Source organism: Narcine bancroftii, chromosome 7 (assembly GCF_036971445.1).
Source record: "Narcine bancroftii isolate sNarBan1 chromosome 7, sNarBan1.hap1, whole genome shotgun sequence".
Lineage (NCBI taxonomy): Eukaryota > Metazoa > Chordata > Chondrichthyes > Torpediniformes > Narcinidae > Narcine > Narcine bancroftii.
In genome coordinates this window covers 6,484,678-6,498,040 of record NC_091475.1, presented here as the reverse complement: position 1 = coordinate 6,498,040, position 13,363 = coordinate 6,484,678, and the positions used below count along the sequence as shown (strand labels likewise).

At 41.9% G+C, this 13,363-nt stretch overlaps 1 protein-coding gene across 3 annotated transcripts in view; it reads left to right on the top strand.

The window, feature by feature from the left end:
- Nucleotides 1–13,363, top strand: part of LOC138738448 (collagen alpha-1(VIII) chain-like) — a 176,890-nt gene that overhangs the window by 28,310 nt on the left and 135,217 nt on the right. The window contains exon 1 of one of the 3 annotated variants that reach the window (XM_069888680.1): nt 1,468–1,917. The exons of the other annotated variants lie outside the window; for them this stretch is intronic. The gene's annotated coding sequence lies outside the window, so the exon portion shown is untranslated. Of the gene's footprint in view, nt 1–1,467; nt 1,918–13,363 lie in introns of those variants that run through there. 3 annotated transcript variants of the gene reach the window in all.

Sequence of the window (13,363 nt, the reverse complement as noted above, 5' to 3'; positions counted from 1 at the left end):
AGACCCAGCCACAGGTGGATGGGACGACGGGTGGGTAAATTGGGATCGCTATACTTCTGCTCAATGCTTTATGGAAGTGTCTCCAGCAGTTTGAGTGGGCTACTATTTGACAGAGGTTTTGAGACCATCTTAACCTCTTGTTGTGATGGAGCTCAGACCCCCATCTGAGTTGATTGACTGGGGTCAGAGCCTCAGAGCTGGTTGTGTTTGCTCTGCCAGTGGATTTGGATGATTTTAGAGAGATTGGTGATCATTTCTGTGCTTTGACATATATAGAGAAACAGACAACACTGCAGCCTGGAGGACCATGACTTTGGTGTAGGGTTCAAAAACTCTTCAGGCAGAGTCTCAGCCAGCTGTTTCTGCCTGTGGATCATAGCACCATTCTTAGTTATGCCAACTGATTTTTTAAAGGTCAATTTGGGGGAAGGAAGGCATCGTAATTCTGCAATTAATGGAACCATATCAGTTGAAATGTTGTTATGGCAGTTATGACAGAGTATATAGAGTATATAGTGGAGAACAATCTGTATCAGAGGTGTTAGTTGTTGTCAGGGTTGAGGAAGTTATGGATCATAAGATTATGGAAACAGAATCTTGTAAGGGTAACCTTAAAGAAACCATGGTTCCTGGGCACCTGTCGAACTCAGCAATTTTGGAAAATCTGGAGGAAAAGTTAGGCCATCTTAAGTCACAAGAACAGACACAGTTGAAAGAATTAATTTTGAAATATACAAATTTGTTCCAAAAAGGACATCAGTGATTTGTCATGATGTAGATGTGGGAGAAGCAAGTCCCATAAAACAACAATCCATTAGTGTAGTCTCTTGGGCACTCTCCAAAGCTCTTGCAAAGGTTGTGAGGCCCCGACATGTCTAGCATTAGCAGAGCTCCAGTATTTCAAATAAGATCTGTTTTTAAGTGTTTGTGTATGACCTACTCTAACAAACCTTGCCCAATTTATCTCCCAAAAACATATCTATATACTCTGTCACACAGTAAAAGAAAGAAAATGACAGCTGAAATACAGGACAGTTCTTCATAGATAAACTGGGAATGTATAAAAAGGCATGTGAATGGTTTGCATTCTAAATGGGAAGGATGGAGATGTTTTTCATGGATTATAGAGATACTGAAGGGGAAGATACTACTGAAAATCCAGGCCTTGAATGCTGCCTGAGGAGAACATTAGATGTCACTACCATTTAAATACATTGTCCCTGAATTATATCACCCAGAAACTTACCAGCTCATAAAAAATTAAAGATATTTAATTTACAGAGGCAGCTGGAGGTTGGAAAACTACACAAACCCATGGCCATTTGAAACTGCAGATTTGGCACACATGATCAAAAGTCGGGAGAAACAGTGAATGATTACATTGTTGAACTCAAGGCCTATCAAGTCCCATTGGAGAGATGCTGAACTGTACACTCAGACAGGTTAGTGTCTGGTCATCAAGGGGAAACGATCCAGTTGAAGCAGTTCAGCACACAAAGTCTTATATTTGATTTGGCATGTAGAATTGAAACTTCCAAGGAGACGGCAGCCAAGAATGCCAAGAAATGTGATCATTTGCCAGCCACAGATGTAATGAAATCAAAGGACAAATTTCAAAGATTCGGCCTAGAAACAAGAGCAATATCATATGACTGCAAGTGGCATAAATCACTTGTAAGTGTATAAGCTAATTGTAAATCCCTATGTAACTCTTCAGTACATCATCTCTTTCAACCCCTGTTCAACAAAACACCCAAAACACAGCTGCTCCCATCGGGAAAGAGACACAGGAGTGTCAGAGCCAGCACCGCCAGGCTGAGGAGCAGCTTCTTCCCACGGGCAGTGAGGCTGCTGAACAACCAAAGGAACTGCTCACTCTCAACATCCAAGTCCCTCCCATTCGTGAAGTCTCGGAAGGTTAGCTATTTATTTATTTGCCTATCTGAATACTTTTCCTGCATATGTATTGTTGTCCGTACATGTGCTATGTCTGGTTGTGTGTCTGAGTGTTCTGCACCTTGGACCGGAGAGCACTGTTTCATTGGATTGCACTTGTACAATCAGATGATAATAAACTTGACTTCAGCTGAAGAATGAGTGACAGACAGCTGGTAAAGGAAGTACGATCCAACCCATTGTGCAATTTAAGCAAGTTTTTGAGAAATAGATTCATCCTTTTGATGATGGGGCTGTTCTATAAGCAACGAATGATTTGAATGTTCTGGGATTTAGAAATACGAGAGGTAACAGGGCATAAGGATTCTGAGGGATATTGACAGGATAGATGAAGAAGGCACCTACCCTCTGGAACTAGAGGTCATCGTCTAACCGTTTAACACTGAGATGAGAAGTGAATTTCTCTCTCTCTCGGTGGAACTGAGTCAAACATTAGATCATCCCTGAATGGTGGAATCAAAGTCTATTCCTGTTTCTATATTTTTTGTTTCCTAGTTTCTTTGGGATAAAATAATGCAAGATCCAAATTATAATGGCATATTTTATTTCTTTCCCAAATAATTCTATCCCAAAGAGAGAGACCAGATTTCCTTGGTAGGCCAGTACATTTACAGTCCATATCCAGAGGGAGACTGAACGCAGATGATTTTAGAACTTTAATAAATATTTGAAAGATGTAAAAATTAAATGAAAGATGGCGACACAATCAAAGGATACAATATTGTCTGCCCGAGGAACAGCTTGAATGCACCAAGACTAAAAATTCCACAGGGAAGTAAGTTGCTTGTAGAGGTAGTGACCACTACAGGTTAAAGAAACAAAGGATTGCATCTAATACCAGGTTGGGAATCTCGGCCTGTATACACATACTTCTTAGCCAAGAGAGCAGTTGAAATGTGGAACCTGTTGCCACAAGGAATACTTAAGGCTTTTGGTTTGGTTGCATTGAAGCAGGTAGGCACGCGGTATGGAAACAAACAAAATTGTGATGCTTCAACTGAGGGGAACAAACTCTTAGGGAAAGGCAAGGTAGATACTGAGTAATAAGTTGAGATATATTAATCTAGCATTTTGAACTGATAATTTGTCATAAAATCAAAAGACATTTTAAATTTATAGTTTACTATTGTTCTTGGACAGTATATGTAGCCTAGTATGGATTGATACAAATTTGTTTGTGGATGAGGGTGGGATTCCATCAGAATCAGTGGCATAGCAGAGGTGGGGGGGTTGCTCCCCCAAGCACATTTGTTCAAAAGTGGCGCTGTTTTGTACCGTGTGCTCACCAGTGGCGGATTAACCATTAGCTTAGGCTGAGTCAGCTCAAGTCTAGGGGCCCGGAAAGGGGGGGGGGGGGCCATAGCAAATTGTTATAACAATTGCTGATTGGTTTCCAATGGCTTTCTGGACCTGTCATCGATCGGAGCCCCGGCTCGAAACATCGACTGTTCTTTTTCTCCCGCTGAGTTCCTCTTGCAGATTGTGTTCTGCCTCAAACCATGGCTTCTGCTGTCACCTTGTGCGTCTCCGGTCAATTGGGTATCAACGGGTGTCAGCTCCCTGCTGATTGGGCACATGCAGCCCTTCAACTATTAGCTGGCGTGGATCGGGGTTTGCACGCTGCACACGCGTGAATCGCCGTGAACCCAAGGCGGAAAATGATATCCACTTTGAGTTCAAAGTAAAGCAGAGAGCTGTGAGTAAAATGCTTTAGCTTTCCCAATCAAGATGATTTGTGGGAGGGGGGTGTTTGTAGAAAATGTCTTTAGAAAGTTTGTCTCCCAAGACGGAGGCAGAGAAACTGAGAAAGGGGAGTGCGTTGCCAGAGATGAACTGATTGAATTTAAGGTTAGGGTGAAAGCTGGCAGCAAAGAGGGTAAAGTTGATGAGCTCATGATGGTGCATGAGGCAGCACCAATGTAGTCAATAACGAAGTGGAGGAAGCCTGTGTCGTCTTGCAGCATGGATTGCTCCACAAAGCCCACAAAAAGGCAGACATAGCTGGGACCCATGTGGGTATCCATGACTACTCCTTTGACTTGGAGAAAGTCAAAGGAGGTTATTGAGGGTGTGAATAAGTTCTGCCAGGCAGAGGTGGGTGGTGGTAGAGGGGGACTGGTTGGGTCTGTTGTTGAGAAAGAAACAAAGGGCTTTAAGACCTTCGGACTGATTGATGGAGGTGTCTAGAGATCGGATGTTCACAGTGAAAATGAGGCCATTGAGTTCAGGGAATTGGAAGTTGTTGAAGTGATGGAGGGCATGGGAGATATCACAGATGTAGGCATGGAGGAATTGGACCAAGGTGGTGTCGGAGTAATATGATACCAGTTCAGTGGGGCAGGAGCACGCAGAAACAATGGGTCGATTGGGAAAACTGAATCTTGGGCAGGAGGTAGAATTGGGCAGTTTGGAGTTGGGAAACATATGAAATGTATCAGGGGAGTTGTTTAATTGGGTGTAAATTGGGCATCATGGACTCATGGGCCAAAATGGCCTGTTACCACGCTGCATGTCTAAATTTTTCTTTTAAATTAAAATTGAAGTTGGAGTCTATGGGAGGCAGATGATCAGGCATGATGAGATTAGACATGGTGGCTTGATGTTCTCTGGTGGTCAGCGATCGGGACTGAGGGGTTCGAATCCCGTGCAGTCTGTAAGGAGTTTGTATGTCCTCCCTGTATCTGTGTGAGTTTTCTCCAGGGGCTTTGGTTTCTTCCTGTCAAACAAAATGTACTGGGGTGTAGGTTAATTGGGCGGCATGGACTCGTGGGGCGAAAGAACCTGTTACCGTGCTGTATGTCTAAATTTAAATTTAAAATGTATTACACTGTGACACAGCCGACTATGAAAACCTCGATAGAATTCGTGTAGAAAGTTGACAGGATGGTGGCTGGTAGCCTTGCCCACCTCAGTCTTCTCAGGAAGTACCGTCTTTGTTGCACCTTCCTGACAAGTGAGATGTTTTATGTCCAGGGTAGGTCACATCTTAAGTGGACTCCGAAGAACTTGGTGCTCTCCACTATAGAGTAATTAATGTGTAGTGGAGAGTGGTCGATCCTGGTCCTCCTGAAGTCCACGATTATCTCCTTTGTCTCGTCCACATTAAGACCCAGGCTGTTACTCTTGCACCATTTTGTGAAATTTTCCACTTCTTCCCTGTTGTGCGACTCGTCATTATAACTGATGAGGCCAACTTCTGTCATGTCGTGTGCGGTCCTGATGGCTCTGTTGGAGCACCGATAGCATGGGGATTACTTAAGGTGGTATGTGAGTGGAAAGAAAAAGACTGAGAACCACTGCTCTAGACTTTCGATCCATGTACCTAGAAATGTATAATGAAGGAGGACAGAAATAAAGAATCTCTTGCATCTAGCTATATTGCAACAAGACAGGGTTCATTAGTTGTGAAGTGTGACGACATCTTAAAGTGCTTTATAAATCCTACTTTTTTACTGCACAATAAGAACTTTTCCATCTGAATTTAACCACAAGTGCTTATATACTTAAACAGATTATAGGGTACATCTTAGAAGCCTGTAGTAGAGACAATGGCTGACTTACTAGCCATCTGGTAATTTAAATACTAGAATATCAGAGATATGCAAATTGAAGGATGTTTGTAGAGTGACAGATTAATATCTAATCTTTCAGTCAGCCAGGGTACTTGTTCTGATTCAGTGACTTGAGGCATGAACCTTTTCAAGTTAGAATTTTGTTTGATGAGTCTTGAACGTCTGTCTTGCAGACATGAGGATGCATGTGATGTGAATATATTAGAGCCTGCTCTTGATGTGGGAAAAGAATGATTAAAGCATAAGTTGGACGCCTCTACTATGTATTATCTTTAATATTACTGTTTGGTGTGTGGTTGCACTCATTATACACTTATTTACACTCTCCCCCCCTTCACAATCAGCGTTGCTACCTGATCAATGTCCTTAACATACTGTATATCCCACTGGACTTTTCTTTCTAAAACAATGTTAACTGTTTGTTTCAGTGAATCGTCTATTTCTCCAATTTTACCTGATTCCCAGCTTCATCTGATTCCACCGTTTTCATCTCTTCTGAACTTCTGTTCTTACTTTTCTCTCTAATGCTCAATTCCTCCCAGCAAAGTTTCCTTCTACCTGCCTCTCCACTTCTCGCACCTTCTGTCCAATACACTATTACCTCTTAGCCTCTCCCCAACCATTTACTCCATCTCATTTCTCCCCTTCCCATTTTTGTCTTGATAAAGGGCCTTGACTGAAAATGTTGACTGACCATTTTTTAACCATGAAAGCTGCCTGACCCAAGTTTCTCCAGCTTCTCATTGTTACCCCCTGACCTCCTCCAGCTTCTTATTGTTACCCCCTGAGCTCATCCAGCTTCTCATTGTTACCCCGAGTTCCTCCAGCTTCTCATTGTTACCCCCTGAGTTCATCCAGCTTCTCATTGTTACCCCCTGAGTTCCTCGTTTCTCATTGTTACCCCCTGAGCTCCTCCTGCTTCTCATTGTTACCCCCTGAGCTCCTCCAGTTCCTCGTTGTTTGCTCAAGATTCCAACATCTGCAGTTTTTTTGTGTTTCTCATTTGTCTTCTGTGTTTGCTTGACTTAGTTGTTTCATCCACTGGCTTTTTCTGAAGATGTCCATCATTTACACTAAGAGCGAAGGCAAACATACCACAGAGCTCCCAATGGAATTTTCAAGCATAAATTACAAAATCCTACTAAAAATGAACAGATTAAGTATCAACAGTCATGTTTAAAGGTGCCAGATAATAAATATTCTAGACTAAACATTTGCAAACTGTCTGTCCAGAGGAAGAGAGCTCTTTACAGTTGTCACATTGTAGAGATTGGCCTCTTTCAGAAGTTTTAGACAGGTTTGGCTTTAAAATATTAGACCTGCATCGGATTTTCATGCAAAATGTAAGGATACACCAAGTTTATCTGCATCTTTAAAGGTGAAAGTGAAAATATTATTAACCCTTTATATTTCAGTTCCATATGTTCAGATTGTGAAGATCTTTCCTGATACCTTAAACACCTGTTGTCAACTTTTCAAGTTCCAAGCTAATCATGGAGTCAAGTTCAATGTCAGGCAAAACCAATCAAGTTCATGGAGCTGTTTTGCTGGGCTAGTTATCGTAAGTCTTTGTATTGCTGGTGATCTATATTTCTTTGTAAATGTAGCTTAATCAGGAGGAATCTGCTCTTGTGTGCAGTTCTGACAGGAAGGATGTGGATGTGGCAGCTTTTGAGAAGGCACAGAAGAGATTCACCAGAAAGCTGTCTGGATGAAAGAGTTTTGGCTTGTAAGGAGAGGTGGGACAAACTGGAATATTTTTAATGACACGTCAGAGACTGAAAAGTGACCAGATAGAAATAAATAAAATTGGGAGAGGCATAGATAGGGTATATAGTCAGAGTCTTTCCACAGGGTAGGGCATAGCTTTAATATGGCTGTGGTTAGAGCTCTAGAGAAAACACGCATGGTCAAGAGTACAAACAGCATTGATTAATTCGCTCTGCCTTTTATAGGCCAGCTGAGCCTTGCTGCTACACCATCAGCAGACGTGGCCTGCACCCCACTGATCGCTGGTTGTTGGCTTTACGATCTGCCAATTGCTGATTGGTCTGTTTCCTCTGTTGCCATTGTGGCCCATGGATGAAGGCTGTCTAGGCCCGTGCTGCCTGCTCGATCATTGTGTTCGGACGTCGCTATTTTTGTCGGCCCACGGGTCGCTACATGAGGGAGCACATCTACACTACATTCAGAATATGAAACACAGAGCTTAATCACATCTAATCCCACCTGCCCACACATGGTGTGTACCCTTCCTTTTCTATTCATGTGTCTGACTAAATGCCTTTAGAACATAGCAGCTCCCCCACCCCCCACCCCCTCCTCTGCAGCACATTCCAGCCACCTGTGACTTTCGATATAAAAATAAACGGGTCTTACAAACATGAAGGTGACACGAATTTAACATAAAATAATGAACCAGGTCATTTCAACATCCATTATTAATTCCCAAGGGTTGTGTCATTTGAAACCTCAGAACCATCAGCTCCTTGACATCTGTTCATGTAAGTTTTCTTAGTTATAATGTGGCTTCTTATTTTTTTTTAAACAAATCTTTATTGATTTGTTTAAATACGTATAAAATAACTTAATTAAAACATTTAGATTTAAATTTATTTACTTTCAAACGAGCAAATACATCTGTAGGTCATTGGAAAATTAATCCTAGAAATTTAAAAATTGCTAATTGTTGCATCAGTGTTTCCTGCATTAAAACCAAATGATAGCTACATTCATCAGAAGTATGATGTTCCAGGTTTTAATGTAGTTCCTGCCCAGAACCCAGTGAAAGCTCATGGGTGCCCAGTTGAAATCGCCCGACTTACTGCCTCTTACCCCTATATCTTACATTTTCAATCTCTCACTGCAACAGTCAGATGTCCCACCTGCAGTATCAACAGGACATCCAATTTTCTGGTGCCAAGAAGAGCAAGGTGACTTGCCCCAATACTATTGGTTGGTGGCACTTATGTCTACTGTGATGAAAAACTTTGAGTGGTTGGTTATGCAGCACATAAACTCCAACCTCAGGAAGGACCTGGACCCACATAAATTCACATATCGTCACAGGTGGTCAATGGTAGATGTCCTCTAACTGGCTCTCCACTCTGTGTTAGATCACCTGGGTGACTCACCCGGGTGCCAGGCTCTTGTTCATTGACTACTGCTTGGTGTCAACACCACCATACCAGCAGAACCCAAACTAAGGGATATAGGGCTCGGTTCATCCCTCTGCAACTTCCTGATTGGCAGACCTCCCCCAATCAGTGGATTGACATCATCACCTCCTCCTCACTGACCGTCAACACAGGGGCACCCCAAGGCTGTGTGCTTAGTCCATTCATCTATCCCCTGTACATTCATGACTCCATAGCCAAGTTCAGCTATGACTCAGCGCCAGTGTTGGCCAAATAACAGAAAATCATGTGTCACTATACAGGATGGAGATTGACCATCTGCTTGGGTGGTGCCAGAACAACATCCCCAAGACCTCAAGAAGCTTACTACTGATTTTAGAAAGAGGACACAAGGGATTATACACCTGTCCACATTGATAGGATGGCGGTGGAAAGGGGTCAAGGGTGGCCAAACTTACTTAATGTAAGAGCTGCACACAATGAGCTTCAGATGACTGAGAGCCGCAAGAAATGAAAGAATATTAAATACATGTTTTTACTCTTACGGGCACACTTTGTTACAAAAGATTTCGCTGAATATTAAGAAACACATCTACATAATATATTTATTCCTGAATGTAGTTTTTAAAATACTAATTTGCAATAGTTTCAAAAATCAAAAAGTACACATACCGAATATACTCATGTAATAGCCGAATTTTGTGGACTAATTTTAAAAAATTTAGGGAGTCGATTACTACACGCCTACTGCTTTTGACCGCGGTAAGAACCTGAGTAGTTGGGGACGTTGGGAGCTTGTATGGGTGGCCGTGGCTGGGTGGTAAGTCCGTGTTCAAGGTGTCGGGAGCTTGGATGGGCAGGTGGCCGGGACCGGGTGGTAAGTCGGTGCTCAGGGCGTCAGGAGCTCAGATACTGTTTATAAAAGATATATCAAATCAAACTTAACTACAGTAAAACTCCCCAGTATCTGGCACCTATGAGGATTGGTAGATGCTGAGGATTGCCAATTGCTTGAGATTGCGTGTGGCATAACTGGTGAGCTAATCACTGCTGCGGGGTGGGGGGGGGGGGGAAAGAATTTTAAATGTTTGTATTTTTACCTATTTATTTTCACAATTTTTTGGCCGGATAATGAAGATTTTACAGTATAATGGAGCCAAAATGTTGACTGTCCAATAGGGACATGATCCACTGAGTTCCTCCAGCCATTTTTGTTTTGAACATAACCGTAGAAATAATGGCCATTGGTTCCTTCCAATTATCGACAGAAGTTACTCATTCCCTACAGCAATATTGCAGCACTCTCAAATCAGTTGCCACCTAATTCAGGCACGCACTAAATTTGATTGTTTTTATTTTGTCAATAAATTTAAACTAAGCAAAAGCTGCATCATTCTTGATGCTTTCACATCATGGTCTTTGCTTAGTGTACTTGCACAAGTATTTTTCAAGGTCATATACTCTAATTTGCTCAAGAGTTGGGTTAACATGACAGACAGACCAGATAGTATAGCACAACGCTGCTACAGCACCATCAACTGGGGCTCGAATCCCGCACTGTCTGTCAGGAGTTTGTAAATGCTCCCTGTGTCTGCATGGGTTTCCTCTGGGTGCTCCGATTTCCTCCCACTTTTTGAAATGTACCAGCTTGAAGGTTAATTGGATGTAATTGGTCGGCATGGGGCTCATGGGCTGAAAGAGCCTGTTACCATGCTATATGTCTAAAATTAAAAAAAAATGAACATAGATCACACCTGAACCTTATAACCAGAAAGTTCCTCTCCTATTCTTCCAGCTATAACTTTATAGCTTTCAACATTTACAATAAGTTCTCTCACATCTTCGTCGCAGAGGGACCACCATTCTACTCCCACCCTGCACGAATAGCATTCCTTAAATATGACCCAGCACTTTATTTTAATGCCTGTTCTCCCACCATTTTGTTCAGGTGCCTGCCTGCATTCTGTTCATACCTTGACAAAGGGCTGAGACCAAAATCGTTGGTGATGTATCCTTAGCGTTGCTATATAAAGTACGCTGTATGACCTGCTCAGTTTCCACAGCATTGTGTTTTCGTGTTTCACCCCTGTGACAGAGTATATAGAAATGTTTTTGGGAGATAAATTGGGAAAGGTTTGTTACAGTAGGTCACATACAAACACTTTAAAACAGATCTTATTTGGAGCTCTGCTAATGCTGGACATATTGGTTCCACAGCTTTTTCAAGAGCTTTGGAGAGTGCTCAAGAGACTTCACTAATGGATTGTTGTTTACAAAAGGCAACAGATGAAAGATTTCATCAGAGCCGCCTTCTGACTGGAAAGTACTTGATGTTCTAAGAAGGTCATGTGGTTTTGCAAGCAGAGAGAGTCAAACTGACTTTTTCTCAGAGAGAGACAGATGATTTCTACAATGTTACAGTCGGTAACAGTAGCTGGGACAGGAATAGAACAAGCTGGCAAGCTTATGGAAAGCCCCATTTGGAAGACAGCCTAGTCAAAGCCCTTGTGGTTCATGCAAGAGGAGAGGACTGGCTGTCTAATGTTTCACTTGGAATAAGAGAAACAAAAAGGAACTCTGTAGTGACCTGAAAGAAAGAGGTTATCATCTGGAGAACCCTGAGGGGGGAAAGTTTCATCAGCAAGATACTGAAGTTACTGATATAAAAGGAATCAGTTGTGGGTGTCCTGGAACAACAAATCTCTCTCTGAAAACCAACAAGAACCTTCCTGAGCGGTAACCATTTACTTTTCAAGCAGCAAAGCCTGGTGAACTTTATAAATGTTAAATTCTGCGTACAGTATAAGAATTGCCTGCAACCAGTGAACTTGGAGGAATGAGAAGTGAGATTGGACTGTGAACCAAATAACTTTTCTGCACACTTGCACACATTTACATATACATGTGCTTAGAATTGGAAGGGGGGTTAAGTTAGGTTAGTTAAGTTAAAGTGTGATTCTGTTTTCATGTTTAAAGATAATTAAAAGCAACTTTTGTTGAAGTAACCATTTATCTTGGTGAATATCTATTGCTGCTGGGTTTCGGGATCTATTGGGCTCGTAACACCCCTTTTTTATGGGATCCTGACAGTTTAATCTGGTCTTCCATTATTAATCATACAATTATACCCTGTCCAACAAAAGCTGTTGGATTATAAACACAGGTCCATCTGGCCCACGAGCCCGTGCCGCCCAATTACACCTAATTGACCTACAATCCCTGGTACGTTTTGAATGGTGGGATAAAACTGGAGCCCCTCCCTCCCAGGGAAAACCAATGCAGACAGGGAGGAGTGTACAAACTCCTTACAGATAGCGCAGGATTCAAACTCTGGTCCTAATCACTGGCACTGTAGCAGCAATGTGCTAATCGCTAAGCTAACCCTCCTTAATTAGAATGGGAGCTTGGAAAGCAATTGCTGTGACCTCAATGTTGGGATTGACTAATTTTTCATAATATAAGCAGTGGCAATATAAGCACAGTTTACGTTTGCTTGCACGGACTTAGACAGCCCAGGTACATTAGTTGCATGGCTCTACTCTTTTCCAGTCCTCACTTTACTCTTGGATCCTTTTGGCTTAACAATCAGTATGTACAGCCAAGCATGTTCTCCTCTTATTTCACTAGAAAAGCATTCCTAGTGTAACATTCCTTCCACTTAGTTTGTACCTTGGAAGCTGTAGTTTAACATCTGTGCAGACTTGCTCCAACCACATCAGTATATTTTTGTGAATAGTTTCCTTTGTCAGCATAAAGTTCTCTGAGCATGTAATCAATATGCCAAACCACCTTGAGCTTATACATCAAGCCAAAGAAATTTAAAAAAAAAGAACCTGGAAACGGCAGTGTACCCCTCTGTGTGGCGTTATTGGTGCACGTAGCTTCAGAAGAATACTTTGAATATTTAGTTATATTCTTCTCACAAGCCACTTCCTTTTGAGAATGTAGAGATGTGGTAAGTAATCTTTTAGTGTAAGTAATATTTAAAAAAATAACAATTGATAAACATTTGGCAAATATGAACACCATACACATTTTTTTCAGTACTGGTGGAGAAAAATTCTATTGTGTATGGTGTTCATATTTGCCAAATGTTTATCAATTGTTATTTTTTTAAATTTAACTTTAGACATGCAACATGGTAACAGGTTTCTCTGGCCCTTAAGTCCAAATATCCCAATTATCCTGCAATCCCAGTACGGTTTGGAGGAAACCGGAGCACCCAGAAGAAACCCATACAGGCATGGGTGCTGTAATAGGGTTGAAGCAACCCCTGCACTAGCCACGACGCTAACCATTAAAATGTTCCCTCTGCAAATGGTTCAATCTGTTTGGTTGAGTAATTGAAGAGTTGATCTGTTTTCTTCTTCTCTATCCAGACTTTTTCTGATGCTATTGCTCATGAGATGTTTTCCCAAAAAGCAAAATAAGATCACAAGATAGGTACTGACGAAGAAAGCCATTGATCCAACAGAGACCAAAGGAAAATAGGTCATGTCAAAAGAAGCAAAAACACACAGTGCTGGAGAAACTCAGCAGGTCAAGCAGTGTCTTTTGTATAGCAAAATATAGAACCGACATTTCGGGCTTGAGCTGCTATGGGAAAAGAAGGCCCAGCACATGCTCTGTAGTCACTGCTGCCATCAGGAAAGAGGTGTAGGTGCCACAAGTCTCACACCACCAGGTTCAGGAACAGAT